This window comes from Elephas maximus, chromosome 5 (assembly GCF_024166365.1).
Source record: "Elephas maximus indicus isolate mEleMax1 chromosome 5, mEleMax1 primary haplotype, whole genome shotgun sequence".
In the NCBI taxonomy this organism is placed as follows: Eukaryota; Metazoa; Chordata; class Mammalia; order Proboscidea; family Elephantidae; genus Elephas; species Elephas maximus.
In genome coordinates, this window is record NC_064823.1 from 135,468,482 (window position 1) to 135,476,575 (window position 8,094).

At 41.3% G+C, this 8,094-nt stretch overlaps 1 non-coding gene across 1 annotated transcript; it reads right to left on the reverse strand.

Annotated features, from left to right (window-relative positions):
- Window positions 1-4,029: 4,029 nt before the first annotated feature.
- Window positions 4,030-4,100, reverse strand: TRNAR-UCU (transfer RNA arginine (anticodon UCU)). Its single transcript has one exon. It is a non-coding gene; the product is annotated as a tRNA-Arg (tRNA).
- Between the last annotated feature and the right edge of the window lie 3,994 nt (window positions 4,101-8,094).

The window sequence follows — 8,094 nt, forward strand, 5'->3', positions numbered from 1 at the left end:
TACTTAGAACCATCATCTTCCAGCAGCATTCCTCCTCCAGTCGTGATTAGCCTTTTCTAATGATTCCGCTCAGCTAGGATTTTTAGTGTTTTTTAATTGCATATTTTATGATATTTTAATTTTATGTTTATTCATTATTAATCATCTTTATTATATTTTAATTGTTGATGCAGCATCCTAAGCAGGGAGTGGGAGCACTTCACAAATAAGAATATTAATTTACATGCCCTAAAATAATAATTAGGATTTTAATAAAATTACTTCCCTTAATGGGTCTCCATGGAACATAAATCCCCCACCCTCTAATGAACTAATGAGATACAAAGTGAATATTATTAAGCACTGTGCTCACTTCTATCCAAAGATTTTAAACAATAATAATGACCTTCAAAATATTTACCTAAAGGCAAGTTGCCAGTTCTGTCCAAAAAGCTGTCTAAGCGGCATACAGCTATTAAAATCTAAGCACAGCCTCTCATTCTCACATCTGTTGGGGGATGAGCACATCCACGTGCCTATCGCTTTGTGGTCTCCCAAACCACGTCGTACCTGACTCATTCCAGTTTCAGGAAGGGGCTACCTGTCAGCACCCAACTTTTCAAAGCATCCTGAGTTTCAGGTGCATTTAAGATATACAACCTATAAGTAATAATACTGAGCATTGGTGACGATGTCTTCCAACCAAGGATATTATTGTTGTTAGCTGCCATCAAGTTGGCCCCTACTCATGGTGGCTTCATGTACAACAGAATCTTCATTAATCACCAACTGCCTTAAAGATTGTTTTAACTTAACATTCAGTTCTCCTACTTCCTGTTTTATGCCTGGTCCTACGCCATCACCATGATCAGTTGTGGCTGGGAGCCTTGGGATCCACAGGGGTTCCATTGGCTGATTTTTGGAAGTAGGTCATCAGGCCTTTCTCCCTAATCTGTCTTAGGCTGGAAGTTCCACTGAAAAACCTGTTCTCCCTCACAGAAACACACAAGCCCCCTCTGACAGACAGGTAAAAGCGGCGCTTCAGGTGCGTTAGCCAGGAATTAAACCCAGCCTCCCACATGGAAGCATGGAAGACGAGAATTCTACCACTGAACCACCTCTGCCCTCAAAGGATGTCATGGTGCCCTATAAACATCAAGTAAGCCTCACGGCTCCTCTGCACAAGGAGAGGACTGCTGGCCCTGTCCTACGGATGGAAGAATTGAAGGGCAGGGAGAGGAAGCAACTTGGGTAAGGTTTCAGAGCCATGCCAAAGAGCCATGTGGAGAAAAAAAGGAGAGCGAGCGCGCCTGGTCCTTCATTAATTTCAGACTGCCTTAAAGGCTCTTTTGATTTGCCATTAAGTTCTCCTATTTCCTGTATTATGGACACAGGAAAAGAAGTAATGTACTTTTGAATGAATATACTTTTTGTATTGCTGTCAAGGTTTACTTTTAATACCACCCGTTGATATATAGCTTTCTAGGCACTTGACAGTTTTAATAATCTGCTTCCATTTTGTTATCAGCAGCAGTAATTTTTGGAACTGGCATTTCCTCTTCTAGGCAGAGGATGCTACAGCCATTATGGAATTAACCTAATATTCTCCCAGCATCATTTTAAAGTAGTGTTGTTATAACGGCTTTGTAGGCATATCTGTTACTGGTAGGGCTTCAATGTGTTCAGTAAATCTCATTAATTTTCTGATTGCAGAATCTATAGAAGTCCCTTAAAAGAAAAGAAATACAAAGTCAGAATGTCTCCCTATGTAGGTAGAGAGTTGTTTTGTTGTTTAAAACAAATTCCTTTAAAACAAGACAATTTGTTTCATAATACTTGAGTGTTATCCTTTGGGGTCTCTGAGAGTGAACCAATTCACTTCGATAAAACCACTGTTGTCATTCTATTTACCAAGCTAACGATTATTGGAGCCTGACTACTAAAAGCATCTAGTCAGAAAAAAAATAAAAATAGTTGTCATGAAACCTCAATTAACGACATGCCTGGTATTCGCCTCCCTGCCTCCTATATACACACTCTCTCACCTCTTGCAGTGTAGTCGAAGCTACAGAATATTTTTAGAGAGACAGTTGGTAACTGGTTATGAAAATGGATCTCTCTCATTCTCTAAATGGCCCATTAAAACATCACTGCAAAGCTTTCTATATAAAGCCCAGTCCCATGATGTCATGAAACCCGGCCCAAGGAGAAGAACCATAGAATGATAGAATGTTGGGACTAAATGTCTCCCCACAGATCCCGTTTTACCAATCAAGAAGCAAAGTCTAATGAAGATGTTGTTGTTGCTGTTGTTAGCTGCTGTTGAGCCAGCCCCGGATTCATGGTGACCCCATGCCCAGCAGAACAAAATGCTGCCCAGTCCTGAATCATTCCCATGATGACTTGCAGATTAGACTGCTGCGACCCATAGGGTTCTCACTGGCTGGTTTTGGGAAGTAGATCACCAGGCCTAGTCCATCTTAGTCTAGAAGCAATACTGAAACCTATTCAGCATTAGAGCAACGTGGAAGCCTCCTCTGACAGATGGGTGGTAGCTGTACATGAGGTGCATTGGCCAGAAATCTCTCATGGAAAGTGAGAATTCTGTCACTGAAACACCACGGCCCCTAATGACAATGTTATAAGTTCCAAGGGCTAATATAGCGCTGTACCAGTTAGCTTGTGGAACAAATCTGGCCACTGCAGAACCCACTTCAGAGCCCAGAGGTATATGTGAGTAGTAAAATCCTCTTTAGCAAGGTGGCGGCAGGAAGGGGCAGATCCAAAACACATACAGTTAATAATTTGTGGTTCTTTCCACAAATCAATCAGTAGCACTCTTATAAGAAACTAGTTGGTCAAAATGTCTTTACAAGTGACAGAAATAGGATGACAGCAACATATAGCCTGAATTCTGGGAATTAAGCCGTAAAATCAGCATAGCTTAAATGCAAAATATGCAAAAAATGCCTTAGAGACCAAATGATTTGGAGTAAACAAGCAAGAAAATTAAAACCAATGTTGAATAGTAAAAGGCATTAGCTTCTCTAAAGAACGAGTAAGCTAAAGTGCAGGGGTGCGAAGGGGCACTTTGGAACTTGAGAAAACAGTTAGGAGAGCCAAATGTTGGCAGAGGATCTTAAGGCCTGAGGTCCCCATGTGTCCCTCAGTGGAGAAGACACCCTGGCCTATCCTAGCCCATTGTCGTTAAACATTCATGTCCTTAAACTGACTTCTTTCTTTTCTAGTTCTGTGCTTACCACACAAACTTCTCCTTTTAAATTCACTTCTAAAATAAATTTGCCAACATTCTAGTCCAGTTATAATGATAGTTAAACTCATCAGTCAGGTAAATGATTGAAATTGGCATTCTCATTGATATTCCTTTGCTTGGGAGTCTGTCCAATGTGAGCTGGTTTATTTGAATCCTGTTTACCAAAACAACCAGAAAATAATAGAGCATATCCAAATAATTTAGTTCTGAAACTACCTAAGAACCATTTTCTATGTTTTTCCTCTTAGGCTGTGCCTCTACATCAGTGTCATTGGTTTCCCATTGTCCATCTCCATCACATCTTGGCTCTCACTTTCACCTAGCCCCTCATGACAACCCCTGCAGCTCCATACCACCTGGGTTTGATCTTCCTCACCTCTCCAACTTTGGGGCCTTAGTTCTCTAGTATACAATAGTGTGTGAGAGGCTCCCCGATATCCAGGACAGTGACACAGCCTGCTTTCCCCCAACAAGAAGAACGGATCAGATAATGGAGGACCTGGCCCGTATCAAGAGGAAATGGAGGTAAAAAAATTAGAACAAAGAAACCTGATTTTGTTGTTGCTGTTGAGTTGACCCCTTAGTCATAGCAACCCCATGCACAATGAGATCTGATCATTATGATCCATTGAGTTTTCACTGGCAGATTTTTTGGAAGTAAGGCTCCAGGCCCTTCTTCCTAGTCTGTCTTAGTCTGAAAGCTTTGCTGAAAACTGTTCAGCATTATAGCAACAAGTGAGCCTCCGCTGACAGATGCATGATGGCTGCGCTTGAGATGCATTGGCTGGGAATCAAACCCAGGTCTCTTGCGTAGAAGGCAAGAATTCTACCATTGAACCACCACTGCCCTCCTGACTTCAGCCCCTTCTAAAACCCACCAGCAGCCTTGCAACTGGAAAAGGAGCCTGAGATCCTATATTGGAAACCAGAATTTCTGGGTGATGTTTAACTCTTTTGTTAGTCACGATCCTCTAGGATAGCCATCTCATGTAGAGTCATGGATCTTTAGAGTTGGAAAGCACCTGAGAGATCATCTGATATGACCCCATCTATTATGATCCCTTCTATATAGCAAGACTTCCCAAAGTCACGAATACAAGAAATGGAATTTAAAGCTATTCTGACACACAAATCCAGTGTTGTTTTATTTTTTCCACTTCCAGACCTCCTCTTTATATCTTTATATCTATTTCATCAGCAGTAAGTAAAGGGATTAAACTTAAGGGACTCTCACAAATCAACCTTCACAATATAACAACCTGAAGCATTCTTGCAGCATTAGGTTCCTAGCCTTATTACATTTGAAAGTGTGTTGTTGTTAGGTGCCATCAAGTCAGTTCCAACTCCTAGTGACCCTATGTACCACAGGACTAAACACTGCCCAGTCCTGCACCATCCTCACAATGGTTAAGATCATTGTTGCAGCCACTGTGTCAATCCATCTCCTTGAAGGTCTTCCTTTTTTTCATTGACCCTCCACTTTACCAAGCATGATGTCCTTCTTCTGAGACTGGTCCCTCCTGACAACATGCCCAAAGTTTGTGAAGAAGAATGGATGCATTTGAATTATGGTTTAGGTGAAGAATATTGAATATACCATGGACTGCCAGAAGAACGAACAAATCTGTCTTGGAGGATGTACAACCAGAATGGTCCTTGGAAGCAAGAATGGCAAGATTTTGTCTTGCTTGCTTTGGACACATTATTAGGAGGGACCAATCCCTGGAGAAGGACATCATGCTCAGGAAAGTAGAGGATCAGCAAAAAAGAAGAAGACCCTCAGTGAGATGGATTGATACAGTGGCTACAACAATAGGTTCAAACATAGCAACGATTGTGAGAATGGCGCAGGATTAGGCAATGTTTTCTTCTGTGATATGTAGGGTCACTATGAGTTAGGGCCGACTCAATGACACTCAACAACAACAACAGTTTGCGTTATGTCTCCTTCACTTGAAACCAGAAAGAGGGCCTAATACAATAATGGAGTTTTCATGCTGTTTAGGGGATAGAAATGGTCAATTACAAGGTTTTAGGGTGAGAACTGCAGAGTAAAGTATAAAGAGAAAGAGTGGGATAAGTATTCTAGGAAATTCTGAGCTGGGCCTGTGATTTGGGAAGGACAACATCCTCACTATGATCTGCTTTTCTCACCCACTGTTGTTAGTTGTCATCAAGTCCACTTCCACTCAAGGTGACCCTAAGTACAACAGAGTGAAATGTAGCCCAGTCCTGTGCCATCTTCATGATCGTTGCTATGCTGAAGTCCATTATTGTGACCAGTGTGTATTTTGAATGCCTTCTAACCTAGGGGGTTTATCCTTATCACTAGATCAGACAATATTCTGTTGTAATCCACAAGGTTTCCTAAGATTAATTTTCAGAAGAAGATCTCCAGGACTTTCTTTCTAGCCTGTCTTAGTCTGGAAGCTCTGCTAAGACCTGTCCACCATGGGTGACCCTGCTGGTATTTGAAATATCAGTGGCATAACTCCAACACTATAGCAACATGTAAGCCACCACAGTAGGACAAATTGATAGATGGGTGGTGGTTTCTCATCTGTAAGATGGGGATAACATTAATACCTCCCTTTCAGTGCTACTCACAGCAACTCTATTTAGAAACCCTGGTGGTGTAGTGATTAAGTGCTATGGCTGCTAACCAAAAGGTCAGCAGTTCAAATCTACCAGGCACTCCTTGGAAATCCTGTGGGGCAGTTCTACTCTGTCCTATAGGGTCGCTATGAGTCAGAATCGACTCAATGGCAATGGGTTTGGTTTGGTCACAGAGCTAGTGTGAGCATTAAATTAGCTTGTAAATGTAATGTTCCTAGGACAGGACATAAGTACTGCACAATCATGTACTGTCTGCTAGTAGACATTAGTTCTAAGTCAAAGTGGGAATATAATTTATGGCCTTTGATGCATATGTCATTGAATCCAAAGTGCAAACTTCACGTGGGCTACACTCACTATCATTGGGACACTTCACTTCTTCTGGCCAAGCACACCAGGGGCCCTGGGGGAGCCCCAGTTAGTGCGAGCTGATAAAAGAGGCTGCTTCCTCTGCTCTGAGACATATGATCCAACGGTACCCACTATGATTTGATTGCCTCTTCAAATTCGTATGAACTTGTGTGTACACTTAGCTTATATTTTAGATCGTAGAGGAATCAAGATGCTATGTTTTCTTGTGTCAGCTACAGTCATAATATTGCCAATTTAATTCTTCAATCCATGGCCCCAAAATAATGGTGACCTGTATCCTTCATAATTTTTAGTACAATGATCTTGCCAAACTTTTACTGTTTGAGGAAATCCTTTTCCCATCTCAATTCCAGGCAGAGCACAAATAAGAAAAAAAAAAAAAACCTCGGTAACAAACTTTCCCTCTTAGAAAAACACTCACTGTGCCAATGAACTTCAAGGGTTGTTTTGAATTCTGCCTCTCCCTTGTTTGTGATGTGAATAGACCTTGCAATTAATTATCAACATGAATAATATATGACTGTGAGCCCAAGAAATAAGTCAAAGGTTCCAAAGAGTTTTATCCCCAATTCCACAAACCAGTGTTCTTGCAAACACACATTCCGTTTTAAACATGTCAGCACATTTCGGAATAGAAACTCTTTGGTCTTGGCCTTCTCACAGTTGGCTCACTAGTGAACAACTCATGCAATCAATAAGTTACTGGCGGACAGACTAAGAGTTTCTTATCTGCCTTTACATGTTCAAGTGTCTCAAAAATATTGATGAAGCTGCATTCTTCTCTCTCTTGATCTACCTACCTATCTATCCATCCATCCACCCAGCCAACCACCTGACCACCCAGCCACCCAACCACCCACATCCATCCATCCATCCATCCATCCATCCATCCATCCATCCATCCATCCATCCATCCATCCATCCATCCATCCATCCATCCATCTCTAACTCTCTCCAATACCCCCCCCCAGCCTGTGTATCACAATAAATTGTTGAAACAGTATATGATTGGACAATGTCTAATTCTTTCTAAGTCCAAAATGTGTCTTTTGGTCACGTTGACTTTCCCACTTATTTCACCGTCAGCTAAAGGTTCTCATTTAAGTGACAGGACTTTTTAATATTAGGTTGAGGCTTTACAGCATTTTCAAGATTTCGGGTTGGATGTCTGATATTGTAAGACATGATAAATGTCCAGTTAAGGGTGCAGGTCGAAGCTCCACTGGGGAAATGGATTGGGCTAGAACAATGGGCAAATTTTATTATAACATTTGCGCCAAGTTAAAATGGTGATGCTCACTTTTCTTGACATGCTTTTGGGATATACTTTTTTTTCCCAATTTTTCTCATTAATGATTGAGGAAGCCATTGTGAAAGATAGCATGCTCAGACTAATTTGGTTGATGAACTGAATCAAATGGGCTGTTAGTGAATCACTAGCAGGTTTGTTCATACGCATGAACAAGCTTGGTTGGTATTCACAGCACTCCAACCCACACTCTTGCTATTCTGTGTGGCACGAGACAAAGTGGACATAATTGCTTCCTCTTTGGGCATGCCAGCTAACTAGCATTCCTGGTGTCAACAACCCTGTGTGTCAAGAATCCTCACTCTGCCGAGTCTCACAAAAATAAGAAAAAAAACAAAAAACACTGTATTCTGTTGCTTTCCTTGGCAAAAGAAAATCCAGCAAAGGCACAACTCTTCCTCCTTCTTCCATATCTCTAGGGAAGTGTTTGGCAGGCAGACAGCTCAATCTCTTTAAGACCTAGGCTTCAGGTCCAACCTAATCTTATTTACTAAAGATATAACTTTAGTAAATGATCTCAATTCCAGTATACTGTTTCCTCATC